At 41.0% G+C, this 21168-nt stretch overlaps 2 non-coding genes across 2 annotated transcripts; both read left to right on the top strand.

Moving 5' to 3' along the window:
- Positions 1–10071: 10071 nt before the first annotated feature.
- Positions 10072–10190, top strand: LOC138140954 (5S ribosomal RNA). Its single transcript, XR_011162861.1, has one exon. It is a non-coding gene; the product is annotated as a 5S ribosomal RNA (ribosomal RNA).
- A 10341-nt stretch (positions 10191–20531) lies between these two features.
- LOC138140953 (5S ribosomal RNA) lies at positions 20532–20651 on the top strand. The gene has a single exon (XR_011162860.1). It is a non-coding gene; the product is annotated as a 5S ribosomal RNA (ribosomal RNA).
- The last annotated feature ends 517 nt before the right edge of the window (positions 20652–21168 follow it).

Below are 21168 nucleotides of genomic sequence, written 5' to 3' on the forward strand. Positions count from 1 at the left end.
CGTATAATGTAGATTCATAGCTTTAAGTACTAGATAATTAAGAAAACAATTTTTTTTGTCGATTAATTGTAAACAATTGCAGAATAAAAACTCGTCAAACGGTAAAGGTTGTCGTTCGATCACCGAAGGTAAGCCACGCGGGCAGCGGTCAGCACTTGGACGGGTGACCGGTTCATTATATTCCTTCCGTGAGTTTAACAAAGATAACATATGCAAATGTCGTAAGTGCGACGAGGAAGACGGCGATCTTTTAATGTAAAAAAAATATATATTAGGTTACGCGTACATGCCACTTTGACTGCTGCTTTATTTTTTTGGTTTTTAAATAATTAGAGATCTGAATTCAACATATCAGTTCTATGTTATAATGGACAGACAATGTTGTATTCTTGGCCCCTAACACGTTAAGACCAACATAAAAACTAGAATAACTTACCATTCGTTAAACGTTAAACAATTTCGAACCACGTTTTTTTGAGCTCGAACAAACTCATAACACAACACTCATTTATTAGTCACTGGACCATTGTAAAACGAGAAGAGAGAAAAACCATGCGAAACTATTTTTAAAACGAAGAGAATAAAGGTTTTAAATGGTAGGGCTGTATGACAGACTTGTCAATTATCGTGGGGGGTACGGCTGAGATTTATGACGAAATCGAGCGGCGCCGGCGGTCGGTCACTTTCACGAAAGAGGTCTAAACACGGGTCGTTTACGATACCCTCTGGTTACTAGAAAAGTTCTAGACAGATGTTTGTCGGCTTTTCGAGGTATTTATTTGTGAGTCCAAAGACTCAATGGAGTAATATCGGACTGAAATTCCAAGATTTTGCTGTGTAATCCAAAAAACTATGTTCCTCGTAACATTTAACGATGTGTTAATTCAACTATTATTTTAATTTTTCGTATACGTATTTATACTAAAAAGTACAGCGCTTCCAACAGTGAATTGTGAATTGAAAATGTTTCAAAGAAAGATCGATAGTTTTGAAAAAAATTACATATTAATAAATTTAGATAGATTTAGAAGTATACATTGCACTTACTTTTCAAAATTATTGTACTTCTGATTTGGTTGAAATAACATAATATGTAGCAGTCATAGTCTTGTGTACATTGCAGTCGCGGCTGGTGTTGGGTAAAACCTTTATTTTTTAGGGGGTCATTACCCAAATGACCTCATGGACCAGCCGTTCCTGTTAGGTTTTATATATCAAATTGATTCGTCTGTCTTTTTCATCATGCCTTCGAAAAGCGAGCTCCTGTTTCGCCAAAGTAACTGTGACGTCAATTAAATACGATAATAAAATTCGGTTTTTCCGAACTTATTGTGAGTGAGAGCAGTGAGAGCATCTTCTTTTCGTATCCCACCTCCACCCGGCGGCAGTAGTGCAGTGCTTATCAACATAATTACCGGCGTCTCGCCTCCACATTTTGACTTTTTTGTGTTTTATGTGTTCTCTAAGTCCAAAATTTTTAAATTTTTAAAAAGAGATTGCGGTACTATTCCTGTTGCTGAAATTATAATAATATATTTATTAATTTTTGTATTATATGTCTGTGTTATATTGTGTGAATTTGGAACAGCTATATCTAAAAGATATGCTTGCTTTTGTTGTTTATTTAAAATAATAATGTCTGGTCTGTTATGCTGAATGTGAATGTCAGTTAAAACTGTGCGATCAAAATATAATTTGTAATTGTCATTTTCTAAACAACTTTCTGGTTTATAAATGTAATGTGGTTGTGTATCCTTTAATAAATTGAATTTAACTGCTAAATTCATGTGTATAATTTTTGCGAATATATCATGACGTTTTTTATATTCGCTGTGAGCCAAAACGGTGCAAGATCTTGTATTGCAAATATAAAACCCTCAGCTCTTTAAAATATCTCCCATGTAAAGACTTTTGTTTTATATTTGCTATAGTGTCATATCACGAGCTCTATTGAGAAAATAATTTTTTAGTGAAGCAATTTGATTGTGTTGTAGAATTTCTAGATTTGAAAAACCCCTACCACCATTTTCGCGTGGTAAATTAAATCTTTCAACAGCAGATTTGGGGTGATGTTTACAAAATTTTGTAAAGAGAACTCTAGTTTGAATATTTATATTCTTTAAATTAGTTTTGGACCATTTTATAACACCAAAAGAATAGATTTAATTTGATTTGATTGATTAATACCTAAATATTTATAAAATTCTCCTTTATTTAAATTTTTAATGATTTCTCCTTCTTTAGTTATATATTCTAAATTTTCGTAATGACCACGACATATTGATTGATTTTCAGTTATTGTTAAGTTTTATGTCATCCATATAAAGAAGGTGATTTAATTTAATATTAATTTTATAAATTTTAAGAATTTTAATTAACCATGAATGTGGTACTGAATCATAGGCTTTTTTGTAGTCTATGAATTGTTGTTGCATTATTTTCCAAACGTTTGAGACTTAAAATATTCGTCAAATGTTCTTCTTTTTTTAAATCAGAATACCCCTGACAAATCCGAACATTTTGTTTTGCGGTAGATAAAAGTAAACATGGGCCAAGACAGAATATTAATATTCGGTGTGGAATTTTCCTGCGTTCTTGTTCATTTCTATCGAAGTGCTCACGAAAAGTTGTGAATATCAACACTTTGTAATTGTCGTAGTGAAAAATAAAAAAGATAGCTATGGGGCACAACTTATTTCGCACTTCATTAGAAAAGTAACAGTATTAAAATAAAAAAAATATTTTTCTAAATTTCGAACGTTAGGTCTATCCTGACCAGCCGCCAATTAGTGGTATTATTTTATTTTTTGCTGTTTTCCACAATAGTTATTTTTATATTAAATCATTGATTCAAAAAATTGAAATTAAAAATTCAAATTTTTGAAGGAACTCTGAAGTTTCAATGCAGTGACCATGTTGCTAGGTAACTAATAAAAAACAGTGCGTGAAATGAAAACAGAAATAGTCGTATGCGTTTTGTATGGTTTCTATGGTTTCGATCTTACTAACAATGCAATGAAAATGACCCACTTCAGGCACAGATAACTATGCGTGAATTTCAATTTTTTGAATCAATTATATAAAAACAAAATTGATTTGGCGGCCGCTACACAAAAGTGGTGGGAGGCGAGAACCTGTTTCCGCCGGTCAATTTTAAAATTAATAAATTTTCCCTGGATACGTATTCGACTTATCCGGTACGAGTTATTTTTAAATTAACTTAATGGCCCGTTGCTCTTGTTCTTTTTACATTGAATATGCGATGTTTTGGCATCGTTAGCAATAGTACAATACTCACGCATTTTTAATCTAAAATTAACAAAACTTGAATGGATCGGGATTATCACACTTCTGAATTGAAGTTTTCATTCGTTTAAAATATAATTGATAGTAATACGTAATGCGGATTGCCTAAACGTTGCTTCCATCACGTCAACATCACACATTCACGTTCGCCCGTAGAAATGGCGTGATGCACACGAAATCGATCCAAAAAGGCTCATAATATTTGTGTCACGCGAATCTACGTCGAAAACTAGAAAAAAAAAAAATTCAATTCGAATTTCAATAATCGAAACGATGCGTCGTCGATACTAAACGTAGGTAGTAACTAAAGTGTGATCGGGTGCGATAAAAGTGTCCGTCAATAATCATCATCCGACAATCATTTAATAGACGAACGCTAATTTTTGGCACTCACTCGGACGACAGAACCAGTCCAGACGGAAACCGGGGCGCGGGGTGGGTGGGTGGTTGTATGTCCGTGAATCTGTCCGGCGCGCGTCAACATTTCAGTTATCGTCGCGAGAGTTAAAACGAAAGGTGGTTAGTGTGAAAGTGACGTTTTTTCGTGGAGACACGTTACGAAGGGTGAGTACCTAATATAATATAAAACCAACCGAAAACCCACAATAGTGCCCCGGTTTATTATCGTGAATAGGTGTTTGGTAAATATTTTCTGTATTCCAACTAGCAAGTCTTTTATCAAAAAACTCCGGCAACATGGCTATTGTGGTATTGTTGATACCACCTAACTGAAGAACTTAGTTAATAACTAAGTCGACGATTTTATCGGGAAATTGAACGGAGAAACAAAAATAGCTCTTAGCGACAGTTGCCTGAAGTCGCAAATAACGGCGATTGACGAAATCACGTTTTTTTTATTTTAATTCCAATGAACAATACACAGGGTCACAATTATCTGTTATGTATTCTATAATGTTTTGCAAAGTAAATAATGTGAGTTGTCATGCGTAATATTAATTAGCTAAGTAATTTTTGCAAGTATTTTATGTCAGATATGCAATGTATAATAACGTAATGTTGCAAAGTATTTTAATTTTTATGCTAGGTAGAGATAATAACTCGACAATAACTCTTCTCTAATGAAAAAAAAAATAGAAAATGATTTAGGAACATAAAAAATCTCATTAAAACAGGAACAATTGAAATTAAAATAAACATAACATTCTGTACTAAAGTACAGTTTTGTTCACTCCTTTTTTCAAAGTCTTCTGTCCTCTCATTTGCACATACTGCTATTCCAAAACAGTGAAATTGTCTGTTTCAGGGAATCCTTAACGTTCCTTGCTAATGTCAACAACGTTTTCGATGAAACAAAGAGTCGGAAAAATGTCGGCTCATTGTATTCAATAACATACGCGACTACAAAACCATCTGTATCATTTGTAGGAATCGCGGTTTTTTCGATGAGAATTCGTTCTAATTTTTTCTTTCTTAAAAAAGCTAAGTAATTTTAATTTCACTAAAGATGAACATTTAGGCTATATGCTGGGTAATGCAAATCCATCAACCATCAACTAGGTTGTTCAGCAGATGTACGATTGTTTATTTGATTTCTTCTTCCGAAGAGTTGTATTCTGGCAAAATAGAAATTTATTCATAACATAACCTCAATCAACTAAATTATTTCGAATACAATAACCACATAACTACAAGTTGGATAGGCATGGGTGCAAAATACCGATAATGCATGAAACCTAATAATAATAATAATGACATAATAAAAGTTAATTAAAAATCGCTGTTTCACGTCTTTTTCTTTTTTGTTCGAGAGTTTTTGTGGTTCTGAAAAGAACCGTTTATAAATGTGTCGAAAACGAAAAACATCTATTTCGAACTGGTGTACTTGGCGACGGCTTTGGTACCTTCGGAGACGGCGTGCTTGGCCAACTCACCGGGCAACAACAGACGCACGGCAGTTTGAATTTCTCTGCTGGTGATCGTCGAACGTTTGTTGTAGTGTGCCAGACGGGAAGCTTCAGCGGCGATACGTTCGAAGATGTCGTTCACGAAACTGTTCATTATGCTCATAGCCTTACTAGAGATACCGGTGTCGGGATGGACTTGTTTCAACACCTTGTAGATGTAGATGGCATAGCTCTCCTTCCTCCTGCGCTTCTTTTTTTTGTCGCTCTTGGAAATGTTCTTCTGAGCTTTCCCGGCCTTCTTGGCTGCCTTACCACTTGTCTTCGGCGGCATTTTTCAATTCAATTCGATTCAACAAACTCGCGAACTGCTCTGACTCGTGTGCGTGCGTTAACTTTGCACCACCACCTTTCTGATAGGTAGTGTGTTCACCAGAACCCCACCTGAAAACGGGCTCCCACCAATCGTCACGTCCTATTCTCCTATCACGGAGGCTATAAATTCGAAGCACAGCTACCAGCTTTTACAATCGACGAGTCCCGTCCGTCAGTTTTATTACTTCTCGTGGTGTCTAACGAACGAACTTAAAATGTCAGGTCGCGGTAAAGGAGGTAAAGTGAAGGGAAAAGCGAAATCCCGTTCGAGCCGTGCCGGTCTCCAGTTTCCGGTGGGTAGGATACATCGTCTTCTCAGAAAAGGAAATTACGCGGAACGCGTCGGTGCAGGAGCTCCCGTCTATTTGGCCGCCGTCATGGAGTACTTAGCCGCCGAAGTTCTAGAATTGGCAGGAAACGCTGCCCGTGACAACAAGAAGACACGTATTATACCGCGTCATCTGCAGCTGGCCATCAGAAACGACGAGGAATTGAACAAACTCCTGTCCGGAGTTACGATCGCCCAAGGCGGTGTCTTACCCAACATTCAGGCCGTACTTTTACCCAAAAAAACCGAGAAGAAACCTTAAACGAACGATCGATCCATCTCCGTGGCGAAAACTCAAAATATCGGCCCTTCTCAGGGCCACTATAGCTTTTTTTTTTCGTAAAATGACCGATGCATCTTTTCTTTTTGTATTATTATCATTTACGACTGCAATGCCAAAAGGAAAGCAAGGGGTGTTTACGATCTTGGTACATTTATCAGGTAGTCAGTTAGTAATAATTGTCCGTTGTTTCTCGAAAGAACATCATGTTTCTTTTTTTTCCTCTTATTTTTATTTTGTGGTTCTGAAAAGAACCGATTTTGTATTTCGTATTTTATTCTGGTTTTCTCGAACGGTGAAGAGCGCCAGGAAATTAACCTCCGAAACCGTAGAGGGTGCGTCCTTGACGTTTCAAAGCGTAGACGACGTCCATCGCTGTCACGGTTTTACGTTTGGCGTGTTCCGTGTAGGTGACGGCATCTCGGATGACATTTTCCAAGAACACTTTCAGGACTCCGCGAGTTTCTTCGTAGATCAAACCGGAAATACGTTTCACGCCGCCACGACGAGCCAATCTTCTGATAGCGGGTTTCGTGATGCCCTGGATGTTGTCACGCAGGACTTTGCGATGACGCTTCGCTCCTCCTTTTCCCAATCCTTTGCCTCCTTTACCGCGACCGGTCATCTTTTCAGATTATTTCAACTGACACAAAATACCTGCACACCTCGTCCCTAGGAAGTCAACTACCGCAAAATTTCAACTAACGGAGCCTTATATAGATTCAACGGTTCACCATCGACCAATCGACGAAGTCAGCCGTTGACTTTGTTCACGTATAAAAGTACAATTTAATATGGCGGAATTTTTAGTACCCGTTTACCTTTCGACGCGTGCACGTCTAACGATCGTCAGAGTCGATTTTAATAATTGTCAGTTTTGTTTTTCATTCGTTTCATTCGAAATGGCCAGGACCAAGCAGACCGCACGCAAGTCCACCGGAGGAAAAGCCCCCAGGAAACAACTGGCTACCAAAGCGGCCAGGAAAAGCGCTCCCGCCACTGGCGGCGTCAAGAAGCCCCACCGTTACAGACCTGGTACCGTGGCTCTGCGTGAGATCCGTCGTTACCAGAAAAGTACCGAGTTGCTCATCCGCAAGCTTCCCTTTCAACGTTTGGTGAGGGAGATCGCTCAGGATTTCAAAACCGATTTGCGCTTCCAAAGCTCCGCCGTGATGGCCCTCCAGGAAGCGAGCGAAGCTTACTTGGTCGGTCTGTTCGAGGACACGAATTTGTGCGCCATCCACGCCAAACGTGTAACCATCATGCCAAAGGACATCCAACTTGCCAGACGTATTCGGGGTGAACGCGCTTAAATTTTTCCACATCGTGTTTCGGAAGAACAACACGAAACACGAATTTTATAACAAAAAAATCGGTTCTTTTCAGAACCTCAAACTTTACAGGCAAAAAAAAAAATATATCGCCCTTCAACCGGAAATGAATAAAATAAAAATGTCAATAACCGGTCGGTCCTCTCGATTCGGGTTGGGTTGCGGTCGTTCGTAAAATTTTATTGCATCCTGTCATCACCTACCTGCCAGCTGATGCTATCTATTTTATTTGGTTTCGCCGTAAGGATAGTTTTATTTCTTTTTTTCGTCGTAGATTATCGTGTGGCCCTGAAAAGGGCCATTTGTGCGTGCCCCGTTGCCGGTAGTACGATGATGACGTCGGAACGAGGCACAGCCGAACGAACATGAGTCGAGTATCCATCCACGTTTCTCACTTTTTCCTCTTCGGCGAAGCGGCCTTTTTCACCTTGACAGGAATGGCTTTGGCTGTCTTGGGTTTGGGTGCTTTGGGTTTTTTAGTCGGACCAGCCTTGTTAGATTTCTTCGCTTTGGAAGGCGATCGGGGTTTCGGGGCGGCTCTAGTTTTCTTTTCTGCCGAGGAGGCGGCCGATTTCTTGGCTTTCGCTGCGGCGGCGGAGGCAGCGACGGCGCTCTTCTTTTCGGCAGCAGTCTTCTTCGCTTTGGGGGAGGCTTGTTTTTTGGCTGTCTTCGAGGAAGCCTTGTCGGAAGTCGTCGCGACGGCGGTACGTTTGGCGGATGATTTTTTCGTCTTGGATGCGGCGGACGAAGCGGGTTTCCTCTTGTCGGAGGCGGAGGCGACTTTGGCACCACCGGAGGTGGACGAGGCGAGCTTGAACGAACCCGACGCGCCCTTACCTTTCGTCTGAACCAGAGATCCCGACGCCACGGCGCCTTTCAGATATTTCTTGATGAAAGGGGCGACCTTTTCGGCGTCGACTTTGTAATTTGCGGCGACGAACTTCTTGATGGCCTGAAGAGACGATCCTCCGCGTTCCTTGAGTCCCTTGATGGCGTTGTTTACCATCTCGGATGTCGGAGGATGGGACGGTTTCGCCCTGGGATTTTTCGCTTTTTTCTCTTTCTTCGCGTGGGATTGAGGGGTGGCAGCGGAACCGGTGGTGACCGATGATGCTGTTTGATTTTCGACGTCGGCCATCTTTCACGTTAAAACGTTAAAAGTTAATAATAATTATTGAAAAAACACTTGCTCACACACGTACACTTCGAGCACCTCGTGAACGAGAATTGAACAAAAAAATTTTCTAAGTCTTTATAAAATAGTCGCCACTGCGGACGGAAGACTGAACGCGCACCGCGTCCGCCGTCGAAGAAATTGCAGGCCTCGGAATCGTTGCCCGCGTGATGGCATCGTCCTCTTTCCTCGATCACCATCGCCACCGTGTGATCAAGCTGGCCGAACTCGGTTTCCGAAGTTTCCCTGGAGATAGCGAAGTTCGTCTCGGAACGTCGGTGGGTTTCGAATCAGGTACACGCCCCTCCAACCACCAGCCCTAAATCCGGGTCGTCACGGTTTCGATTCGGGACCGACGGTTTACGTCGGCGGTGCGGGGTAGACGCGTCGATTCCGGGAATCCATATTTCGTTCGCCGAAATATTGGTCCATCTCTTCCCGGAATACCGCGCCACCTTCTCGATTTTACGACATCTTCGCGTCGCCAAACGCTTCCGAAACGGTCGAAGCACAGAAAGGACCTGGTGTTCGAACCGAGGCAATTCCGACAACAGGATGCCGCGAACCGCCTCTCCGACGTTCAGGTCGATCGTTTTCGGCGGAAGTTGAAACGGGACGAGTCGACGACGGGTCCCGTTGCCGTCCGGACCCTTCGGGACGGCCGAAAGTCCGTCGAGAGGATCATCCGAAAGGAGACGGTCTTCATCGTCCGACCGATGCCGCACCTACGAGTTTTCCGATATTTTCTTCGACGGATCTTCAGGTTTTCTTCCTTTCTTCCGTCTTTCTCTCTTCGTAATTTCGTGTCCGACCTGCGTCGTCCGAAGTCGGGGTGAAGATCGAAGAAAAAACGCCAAAAATAACAACTCGTCAGCCACCACCGTTCGAATGTCTAACGGTCCAACTTGGATTTTCGAAGATCGCCGAATCCGAGGGACGATAAATAATAATAATAATAATAATAATGGTAATAAATAATAATGTTAATAATAATAATAATGATATGATGATTATAACGATAATTATTATAGATAGGTAAATAGAAACACAGGTCTCCTCTCGAAAATCGGAACTTCCTGATATTACTTACATATTTCGGTCGATCCAAATGTGGGAATCTCGTCGTCGTCGGAGCAAGCAGCGCGGTGGGTGGGGTGAAATTCTGGATTTTCCACCGCCGCCGGCGGTCGAAAAATGTGCGACGCGGGAGATCGCCAGTCCGTCTAGTAGTCTCTCTTGTCGTTAGAGCGTGACGTGGTGGTTGTTGTGGGATTTCCCGTTAGTTCGGTCCGACGTCGGTCGTCAGAGGGTAAGTGCATACGGAAACGAAACGCATCGCGTTTTGATGTTCATATTCGTGCATCGGAATGTTAAAAGCAATATATTTTACACCAACGATCACACCTAAACACCACGGCAACGGCCATACCACGTTGAAAAGCACCGGTTCCGTCCGATCACCGAAGTTAAGCAACGTCGGGCGCGGTCAGTACTTGGATGGGTGACCGCTTGGGAACACCGCGTGCCGTTGCCCCCCAACACTTTTTGTTTTTTTTTGAAATCCATAGCAACCACCGAACCGATTTGTTTTTCGTGCAGGTATTCGGAAACATGCACAGACCCGTATCATGTAGATTCATAGCTTTAAGTACTAGATAATTAAGAAAACAATTTTTTTTGTCGATTAATTGTAAACAATTGCAGAATAAAAACTCGTCAAACGGTAAAGGTTGTCGTTCGATCACCGAAGGTAAGCCACGCGGGCAGCGGTCAGCACTTGGACGGGTGACCGGTTCATTATATTCCTTCCGTGAGTTTAACAAAGATAACATATGCAAATGTCGTAAGTGCGACGAGGAAGACGGCGATCTTTTAATGTAAAAAAAATATATATTAGGTTACGCGTACATGCCACTTTGACTGCTGCTTTATTTTTTTGGTTTTTAAATAATTAGAGATCTGAATTCAACATATCAGTTCTATGTTATAATGGACAGACAATGTTGTATTCTTGGCCCCTAACACGTTAAGACCAACATAAAAACTAGAATAACTTACCATTCGTTAAACGTTAAACAATTTCGAACCACGTTTTTTTGAGCTCGAACAAACTCATAACACAACACTCATTTATTAGTCACTGGACCATTGTAAAACGAGAAGAGAGAAAAACCATGCGAAACTATTTTTAAAACGAAGAGAATAAAGGTTTTAAATGGTAGGGCTGTATGACAGACTTGTCAATTATCGTGGGGGGTACGGCTGAGATTTATGACGAAATCGAGTGGCGCCGGCGGTCGGTCACTTTCACGAAAGAGGTCTAAACACGGGTCGTTTACGATACCCTCTGGTTACTAGAAAAGTTCTAGACAGATGTTTGTCGGCTTTTCGAGGTATTTATTTGTGAGTCCAAAGACTCAATGGAGTAATATCGGACTGAAATTCCAAGATTTTGCTGTGTAATCCAAAAAACTATGTTCCTCGTAACATTTAACGATGTGTTAATTCAACTATTATTTTAATTTTTCGTATACGTATTTATACTAAAAAGTACAGCGCTTCCAACAGTGAATTGTGAATTGAAAATGTTTCAAAGAAAGATCGATAGTTTTGAAAAAAATTACATATTAATAAATTTAGATAGATTTAGAAGTATACATTGCACTTACTTTTCAAAATTATTGTACTTCTGATTTGGTTGAAATAACATAATATGTAGCAGTCATAGTTGCGATTGTAGAAAAAATCTTGTGTACATTGCAGTCGCGGCTGGTGTTGGGTAAAACCTTTATTTTTTAGGGGGTCATTACCCAAATGACCTCATGGACCAGCCGTTCCTGTTAGGTTTTATATATCAAATTGATTCGTCTGTCTTTTTCATCATGCCTTCGAAAAGCGAGCTCCTGTTTCGCCAAAGTAACTGTGACGTCAATTAAATACGATAATAAAATTCGGTTTTTCCCATCTTCTTTTCGTATCCCACCTCCACCCGGCGGCAGTAGTGCAGTGCTTATCAACATAATTACCGGCGTCTCGCCTCCACATTTTGACTTTTTTGTGTTTTATGTGTTCTCTAAGTCCAAAATTTTTAAATTTTTAAAAAGAGATTGCGGTACTATTCCTGTTGCTGAAATTATAATAATATATTTATTAATTTTTGTATTATATGTCTGTGTTATATTGTGTGAATTTGGAACAGCTATATCTAAAAGATATGCTTGCTTTTGTTGTTTATTTAAAATAATAATGTCTGGTCTGTTATGCTGAATGTGAATGTCAGTTAAAACTGTGCGATCAAAATATAATTTGTAATTGTCATTTTCTAAACAACTTTCTGGTTTATAAATGTAATGTGGTTGTGTATCCTTTAATAAATTGAATTTAACTGCTAAATTCATGTGTATAATTTTTGCGAATATATCATGACGTTTTTTATATTCGCTGTGAGCCAAAACGGTGCAAGATCTTGTATTGCAAATATAAAACCCTCAGCTCTTTAAAATATCTCCCATGTAAAGACTTTTGTTTTATATTTGCTATAGTGTCATATCACGAGCTCTATTGAGAAAATAATTTTTTAGTGAAGCAATTTGATTGTGTTGTAGAATTTCTAGATTTGAAAAACCCCTACCACCATTTTCGCGTGGTAAATTAAATCTTTCAACAGCAGATTTGGGGTGATGTTTACAAAATTTTGTAAAGAGAACTCTAGTTTGAATATTTATATTCTTTAAATTAGTTTTGGACCATTTTATAACACCAAAAGAATAGATTTAATTTTATAATTGAATGTTGAATATGATTTGATTGATTAATACCTAAATATTTATAAAATTCTCCTTTATTTAAATTTTTAATGATTTCTCCTTCTTTAGTTATATATTCTAAATTTTCGTAATGACCACGACATATTGATTGATTTTCAGTTATTGTTAAGTTTTATGTCATCCATATAAAGAAGGTGATTTAATTTAATATTAATTTTATAAATTTTAAGAATTTTAATTAACCATGAATGTGGTACTGAATCATAGGCTTTTTTGTAGTCTATGAATTGTTGTTGCATTATTTTCCAAACGTTTGAGACTTAAAATATTCGTCAAATGTTCTTCTTTTTTTAAATCAGAATACCCCTGACAAATCCGAACATTTTGTTTTGCGGTAGATAAAAATAAACATGGGCCAAGACAGAATATTAATATTCGGTGTGGAATTTTCCTGCGTTCTTGTTCATTTCTATCGAAGTGCTCACGAAAAGTTGTGAATATCAACACTTTGTAATTGTCGTAGTGAAAAATAAAAAAGATAGCTATGGGGCACAACTTATTTCGCACTTCATTAGAAAAGTAACAGTATTAAAATAAAAAAAATATTTTTCTAAATTTCGAACGTTAGGTCTATCCTGACCAGCCGCCAATTAGTGGTATTATTTTATTTTTTGCTGTTTTCCACAATAGTTATTTTTATATTAAATATAAACAATATTTTTTCTATCATTGATTCAAAAAATTGAAATTAAAAATTCAAATTTTTGAAGGAACTCTGAAGTTTCAATGCAGTGACCATGTTGCTAGGTAACTAATAAAAAACAGTGCGTGAAATGAAAAACAGAAATAGTCGTATGCGTTTTGTATGGTTTCTATGGTTTCGATCTTACTAACAATGCAATGAAAATGACCCACTTCAGGCACAGATAACTATGCGTGAATTTCAATTTTTTGAATCAATTATATAAAAACAAAATTGATTTGGCGGCCGCTACACAAAAGTGGTGGGAGGCGAGAACCTGTTTCCGCCGGTCTCCGTTTATGACACAGCTGACGGAAATCTTGTTCTTTTTTTTTCGTTTATTGTTAATTTTAAAATTAATAAATTTTCCCTGGATACGTATTCGACTTATCCGGTACGAGTTATTTTTAAATTAACTTAATGGCCCGTTGCTCTTGTTCTTTTTATCGTTTTATCGTTAGCAATAGTACAATACTCACGCATTTTTAATCTAAAATTAACAAAACTTGAATGGATCGGGATTATCACACTTCTGAATTGAAGTTTTCATTCGTTTAAAATATAATTGATAGTAATACGTAATGCGGATTGCCTAAACGTTGCTTCCATCACGTCAACATCACACATTCACGTTCGCCCGTAGAAATGGCGTGATGCACACGAAATCGATCCAAAAAGGCTCATAATATTTGTGTCACGCGAATCTACGTCGAAAACTAGAAAAAAAAAAAATTCAATTCGAATTTCAATAATCGAAACGATGCGTCGTCGATACTAAACGTAGGTAGTAACTAAAGTGTGATCGGGTGCGATAAAAGTGTCCGTCAATAATCATCATCCGACAATCATTTAATAGACGAACGCTAATTTTTGGCACTCACTCGGACGACAGAACCAGTCCAGACGGAAACCGGGGCGCGGGGTGGGTGGGTGGTTGTATGTCCGTGAATCTGTCCGGCGCGCGTCAACATTTCAGTTATCGTCGCGAGAGTTAAAACGAAAGGTGGTTAGTGTGAAAGTGACGTTTTTTCGTGGAGACACGTTACGAAGGGTGAGTACCTAATATAATATAAAACCAACCGAAAACCCACAATAGTGCCCCGGTTTATTATCGTGAATAGGTGTTTGGTAAATATTTTCTGTATTCCAACTAGCAAGTCTTTTATCAAAAAACTCCGGCAACATGGCTATTGTGGTATTATTGATACCACCTAACTGAAGAATGATTAAAAAGATTATAAAGTTAATAACTAAGTCGACGATTTTATCGGGAAATTGAACGGAGAAACAAAAATAGCTCTTAGCGACAGTTGCCTGAAGTCGCAAATAACGGCGATTGACGAAATCACGTTTTTTTTATTTTAATTCCAATGAACAATACACAGGGTCACAATTATCTGTTATGTATTCTATAATGTTTTGCAAAGTAAATAATGTGAGTTGTCATGCGTAATATTAATTAGCTAAGTAATTTTTGCAAGTATTTTATGTCAGATATGCAATGTATAATAACGTAATGTTGCAAAGTATTTTAATTTTTATGCTAGGTAGAGATAATAAAATAGAAAATGATTTAGGAACATAAAAAATCTCATTAAAACAGGAACAATTGAAATTAAAATAAACATAACATTCTGTACTAAAGTACAGTTTTGTTCACTCCTTTTTTCAAAGTCTTCTGTCCTCTCATTTGCACATACTGCTATTCCAAAACAGTGAAATTGTCTGTTTCAGGGAATCCTTAACGTTCCTTGCTAATGTCAACAACGTTTTCGATGAAACAAAGAGTCGGAAAAATGTCGGCTCATTGTATTCAATAACATACGCGACTACAAAACCATCTGTATCATTTGTAGGAATCGCGGTTTTTTCGATGAGAATTCGTTCTAATTTTTTCTTTCTTAAAAAAGCTAAGTAATTTTAATTTCACTAAAGATGAACATTTAGGCTATATGCTGGGTAATGCAAATCCATCAACCATCAACTAGGTTGTTCAGCAGATGTACGATTGTTTATTTGATTTCTTCTTCCGAAGAGTTGTATTCTGGCAAAATAGAAATTTATTCATAACATAACCTCAATCAACTAAATTATTTCGAATACAATAACCACATAACTACAAGTTGGATAGGCATGGGTGCAAAATACCGATAATGCATGAAACCTAAAGGGCCTACTGTTCATCCAATATATTTACATAGCTTAAATAGCATGTTTATTTTTTATAGAAAAATTTTGCATTTCTCGCTTTCTTAAACTGTATGTAACATTTTTCATATTTTTTCGCTGTCATAATGACATAATAAAAGTTAATTAAAAATCGCTGTTTCACGTCTTTTTCTTTTTTGTTCGAGAGTTTTTGTGGTTCTGAAAAGAACCGTTTATAAATGTGTCGAAAACGAAAAACATCTATTTCGAACTGGTGTACTTGGTGACGGCTTTGGTACCTTCGGAGACGGCGTGCTTGGCCAACTCACCGGGCAACAACAGACGCACGGCAGTTTGAATTTCTCTGCTGGTGATCGTCGAACGTTTGTTGTAGTGTGCCAGACGGGAAGCTTCAGCGGCGATACGTTCGAAGATGTCGTTCACGAAACTGTTCATTATGCTCATAGCCTTACTAGAGATACCGGTGTCGGGATGGACTTGTTTCAACACCTTGTAGATGTAGATGGCATAGCTCTCCTTCCTCCTGCGCTTCTTTTTTTTGTCGCTCTTGGAAATGTTCTTCTGAGCTTTCCCGGCCTTCTTGGCTGCCTTACCACTTGTCTTCGGCGGCATTTTTCAATTCAATTCGATTCAACAAACTCGCGAACTGCTCTGACTCGTGTGCGTGCGTTAACTTTGCACCACCACCTTTCTGATAGGTAGTGTGTTCACCAGAACCCCACCTGAAAACGGGCTCCCACCAATCGTCACGTCCTATTCTCCTATCACGGAGGCTATAAATTCGAAGCACAGCTACCAGCTTTTACAATCGACGAGTCCCGTCCGTCAGTTTTATTACTTCTCGTGGTGTCTAACGAACGAACTTAAAATGTCAGGTCGCGGTAAAGGAGGTAAAGTGAAGGGAAAAGCGAAATCCCGTTCGAGCCGTGCCGGTCTCCAGTTTCCGGTGGGTAGGATACATCGTCTTCTCAGAAAAGGAAATTACGCGGAACGCGTCGGTGCAGGAGCTCCCGTCTATTTGGCCGCCGTCATGGAGTACTTAGCCGCCGAAGTTCTAGAATTGGCAGGAAACGCTGCCCGTGACAACAAGAAGACACGTATTATACCGCGTCATCTGCAGCTGGCCATCAGAAACGACGAGGAATTGAACAAACTCCTGTCCGGAGTTACGATCGCCCAAGGCGGTGTCTTACCCAACATTCAGGCCGTACTTTTACCCAAAAAAACCGAGAAGAAACCTTAAACGAACGATCGATCCATCTCCGTGGCGAAAACTCAAAATATCGGCCCTTCTCAGGGCCACTATAGCTTTTTTTTTTCGTAAAATGACCGATGCATCTTTTCTTTTTGTATTATTATCATTGCGGTCGTCAATTTGGCTGTATGAAGAAAGATTTACGACTGCAATGCCAAAAGGAAAGCAAGGGGTGTTTACGATCTTGGTACATTTATCAGGTAGTCCGTTGTTTCTCGAAAGAACATCATGTTTCTTTTTTTTCCTCTTATTTTTATTTTGTGGTTCTGAAAAGAACCGATTTTGTATTTCGTATTTTATTCTGGTTTTCTCGAACGGTGAAGAGCGCCAGGAAATTAACCTCCGAAACCGTAGAGGGTGCGTCCTTGACGTTTCAAAGCGTAGACGACGTCCATCGCTGTCACGGTTTTACGTTTGGCGTGTTCCGTGTAGGTGACGGCATCTCGGATGACATTTTCCAAGAACACTTTCAGGACTCCGCGAGTTTCTTCGTAGATCAAACCGGAAATACGTTTCACGCCGCCACGACGAGCCAATCTTCTGATAGCGGGTTTCGTGATGCCCTGGATGTTGTCACGCAGGACTTTGCGATGACGCTTCGCTCCTCCTTTTCCCAATCCTTTGCCTCCTTTACCGCGACCGGTCATCTTTTCAGATTATTTCAACTGACACAAAATACCTGCACACCTCGTCCCTAGGAAGTCAACTACCGCAAAATTTCAACTAACGGAGCCTTATATAGATTCAACGGTTCACCATCGACCAATCGACGAAGTCAGCCGTTGACTTTGTTCACGTATAAAAGTACAATTTAATATGGCGGAATTTTTAGTACCCGTTTACCTTTCGACGCGTGCACGTCTAACGATCGTCAGTTTTGTTTTTCATTCGTTTCATTCGAAATGGCCAGGACCAAGCAGACCGCACGCAAGTCCACCGGAGGAAAAGCCCCCAGGAAACAACTGGCTACCAAAGCGGCCAGGAAAAGCGCTCCCGCCACTGGCGGCGTCAAGAAGCCCCACCGTTACAGACCTGGTACCGTGGCTCTGCGTGAGATCCGTCGTTACCAGAAAAGTACCGAGTTGCTCATCCGCAAGCTTCCCTTTCAACGTTTGGTGAGGGAGATCGCTCAGGATTTCAAAACCGATTTGCGCTTCCAAAGCTCCGCCGTGATGGCCCTCCAGGAAGCGAGCGAAGCTTACTTGGTCGGTCTGTTCGAGGACACGAATTTGTGCGCCATCCACGCCAAACGTGTAACCATCATGCCAAAGGACATCCAACTTGCCAGACGTATTCGGGGTGAACGCGCTTAAATTTTTCCACATCGTGTTTCGGAAGAACAACAACATCCCGAGAAAAACGAAACACGAATTTTATAACAAAAAAATCGGTTCTTTTCAGAACCTCAAACCTTACAGGCAAAAAAAAAAAAATATATCGCCCTTCAACCGGAAATGAATAAAATAAAAATGTCAATAATCGGTCGGTCCTCTCGATTCGGGTTGGGTTGCGGTCGTTCGTAAAATTTTATTGCATCCTGTCATCACCTACCTGCCAGCTGATGCTATCTATTTTATTTGGTTTCGCCGTAAGGATAGTTTTATTTCTTTTTTTCGTCGTAGATTATCGTGTGGCCCTGAAAAGGGCCATTTGTGCGTGCCCCGTTGCCGGTAGTACGATGATGACGTCGGAACGAGGCACAGCCGAACGAACATGAGTCGAGTATCCATCCACGTTTCTCACTTTTTCCTCTTCGGCGAAGCGGCCTTTTTCACCTTGACAGGAATGGCTTTGGCTGTCTTGGGTTTGGGTGCTTTGGGTTTTTTAGTCGGACCAGCCTTGTTAGATTTCTTCGCTTTGGAAGGCGATCGGGGTTTCGGGGCGGCTCTAGTTTTCTTTTCTGCCGAGGAGGCGGCCGATTTCTTGGCTTTCGCTGCGGCGGCGGAGGCAGCGACGGCGCTCTTCTTTTCGGCAGCAGTCTTCTTCGCTTTGGGGGAGGCTTGTTTTTTGGCTGTCTTCGAGGAAGCCTTGTCGGAAGTCGTCGCGACGGCGGTACGTTTGGCGGATGATTTTTTCGTCTTGGATGCGGCGGACGAAGCGGGTTTCCTCTTGTCGGAGGCGGAGGCGACTTTGGCACCACCGGAGGTGGACGAGGCGAGCTTGAACGAACCCGACGCGCCCTTACCTTTCGTCTGAACCAGAGATCCCGACGCCACGGCGCCTTTCAGATATTTCTTGATGAAAGGGGCGACCTTTTCGGCGTCGACTTTGTAATTTGCGGCGACGAACTTCTTGATGGCCTGAAGAGACGATCCTCCGCGTTCCTTGAGTCCCTTGATGGCGTTGTTTACCATCTCGGATGTCGGAGGATGGGACGGTTTCGCCCTGGGATTTTTCGCTTTTTTCTCTTTCTTCGCGTGGGATTGAGGGGTGGCAGCGGAACCGGTGGTGACCGATGATGCTGTTTGATTTTCGACGTCGGCCATCTTTCACGTTAAAACGTTAAAAGTTAATAATAATTATTGAAAAAACACTTGCTCACACACGTACACTTCGAGCACCTCGTGAACGAGAATTGAACAAAAAAATTTTCTAAGTCTTTATAAAATAGTCGCCACTGCGGACGGAAGACTGAACGCGCACCGCGTCCGCCGTCGAAGAAATTGCAGGCCTCGGAATCGTTGCCCGCGTGATGGCATCGTCCTCTTTCCTCGATCACCATCGCCACCGTGTGATCAAGCTGGCCGAACTCGGTTTCCGAAGTTTCCCTGGAGATAGCGAAGTTCGTCTCGGAACGTCGGTGGGTTTCGAATCAGGTACACGCCCCTCCAACCACCAGCCCTAAATCCGGGTCGTCACGGTTTCGATTCGGGACCGACGGTTTACGTCGGCGGTGCGGGGTAGACGCGTCGATTCCGGGAATCCATATTTCGTTCGCCGAAATATTGGTCCATCTCTTCCCGGAATACCGCGCCACCTTCTCGATTTTACGACATCTTCGCGTCGCCAAACGCTTCCGAAACGGTCGAAGCACAGAAAGGACCTGGTGTTCGAACCGAGGCAATTCCGACAACAGGATGCCGCGAACCGCCTCTCCGACGTTCAGGTCGATCGTTTTCGGCGGAAGTTGAAACGGGACGAGTCGACGACGGGTCCCGTTGCCGTCCGGACCCTTCGGGACGGCCGAAAGTCCGTCGAGAGGATCATCCGAAAGGAGACGGTCTTCATCGTCCGACCGATGCCGCACCTACGAGTTTTCCGATATTTTCTTCGACGGATCTTCAGGTTTTCTTCCTTTCTTCCGTCTTTCTCTCTTCGTAATTTCGTGTCCGACCTGCGTCGTCCGAAGTCGGGGTGAAGATCGAAGAAAAAACGCCAAAAATAACAACTCGTCAGCCACGCACACCGCGTTCGAATGTCTAACGGTCCAACTTGGATTTTCGAAGATCGCCGAATCCGAGGGACGATAAATAATAATAATAATAATAATAATGGTAATAAATAATAATGTTAATAATAATAATAATGATATGATGATTATAACGATAATTATTATAGATAGGTAAATAGAAACACAGGTCTCCTCTCGAAAATCGGAACTTCCTGATATTACTTACATATTTCGGTCGATCCAAATGTGGGAATCTCGTCGTCGTCGGAGCAAGCAGCGCGGTGGGTGGGGTGAAATTCTGGATTTTCCACCGCCGCCGGCGGTCGAAAAATGTGCGACGCGGGAGATCGCCAGTCCGTCTAGTAGTCTCTCTTGTCGTTAGAGCGTGACGTGGTGGTTGTTGTGGGATTTCCCGTTAGTTCGGTCCGACGTCGGTCGTCAGAGGGTAAGTGCATACGGAAACGAAACGCATCGCGTTTTGATGTTCATATTCGTGCATCGGAATGTTAAAAGCAATATATTTTACACCAACGATCACACCTAAACACCACGGCAACGGCCATACCACGTTGAAAAGCACCGGTTCTCGTCCGATCACCGAAGTTAAGCAACGTCGGGCGCGGTCAGTACTTGGATGGGTGACCGCTTGGGAACACCGCGTGCCGTTGCCCCCCAACACTTTTTGTTTTTTTTTGAAATCCATAGCAACCACCGAACCGATTTGTTTTTCGTGCAGGTATTCGGAAACATGCACAGACCCGTATCATGTAGATTCATAGCTTTAAGTACTAGATAATTAAGAAAACAATTTTTTTTGTCGATTAATTGTAAACAATTGCAGAATAAAAACTCGTCAAACGGTAAAGGTTGTCGTTCGATCACCGAAGGTAAGCCACGCGGGCAGCGGTCAGCACTTGGACGGGTGACCGGTTCATTATATTCCTTCCGTGAGTTTAACAAAGATAACATATGCAAATGTCGTAAGTGCGACGAGGAAGACGGCGATCTTTTAATGTAAAAAAAATATATATTAGGTTACGCGTACATGCCACTTTGACTGCTGCTTTATTTTTTTGGTTTTTAAATAATTAGAGATCTGAATTCAACATATCAGTTCTATGTTATAATGGACAGACAATGTTGTATTCTTGGCCCCTAACACGTTAAGACCAACATAAAAACTAGAAT

Source organism: Tenebrio molitor, unplaced genomic scaffold, assembly GCF_963966145.1.
Source record: "Tenebrio molitor unplaced genomic scaffold, icTenMoli1.1 SCAFFOLD_635, whole genome shotgun sequence".
Classification (NCBI taxonomy): domain Eukaryota; kingdom Metazoa; phylum Arthropoda; class Insecta; order Coleoptera; family Tenebrionidae; genus Tenebrio; species Tenebrio molitor.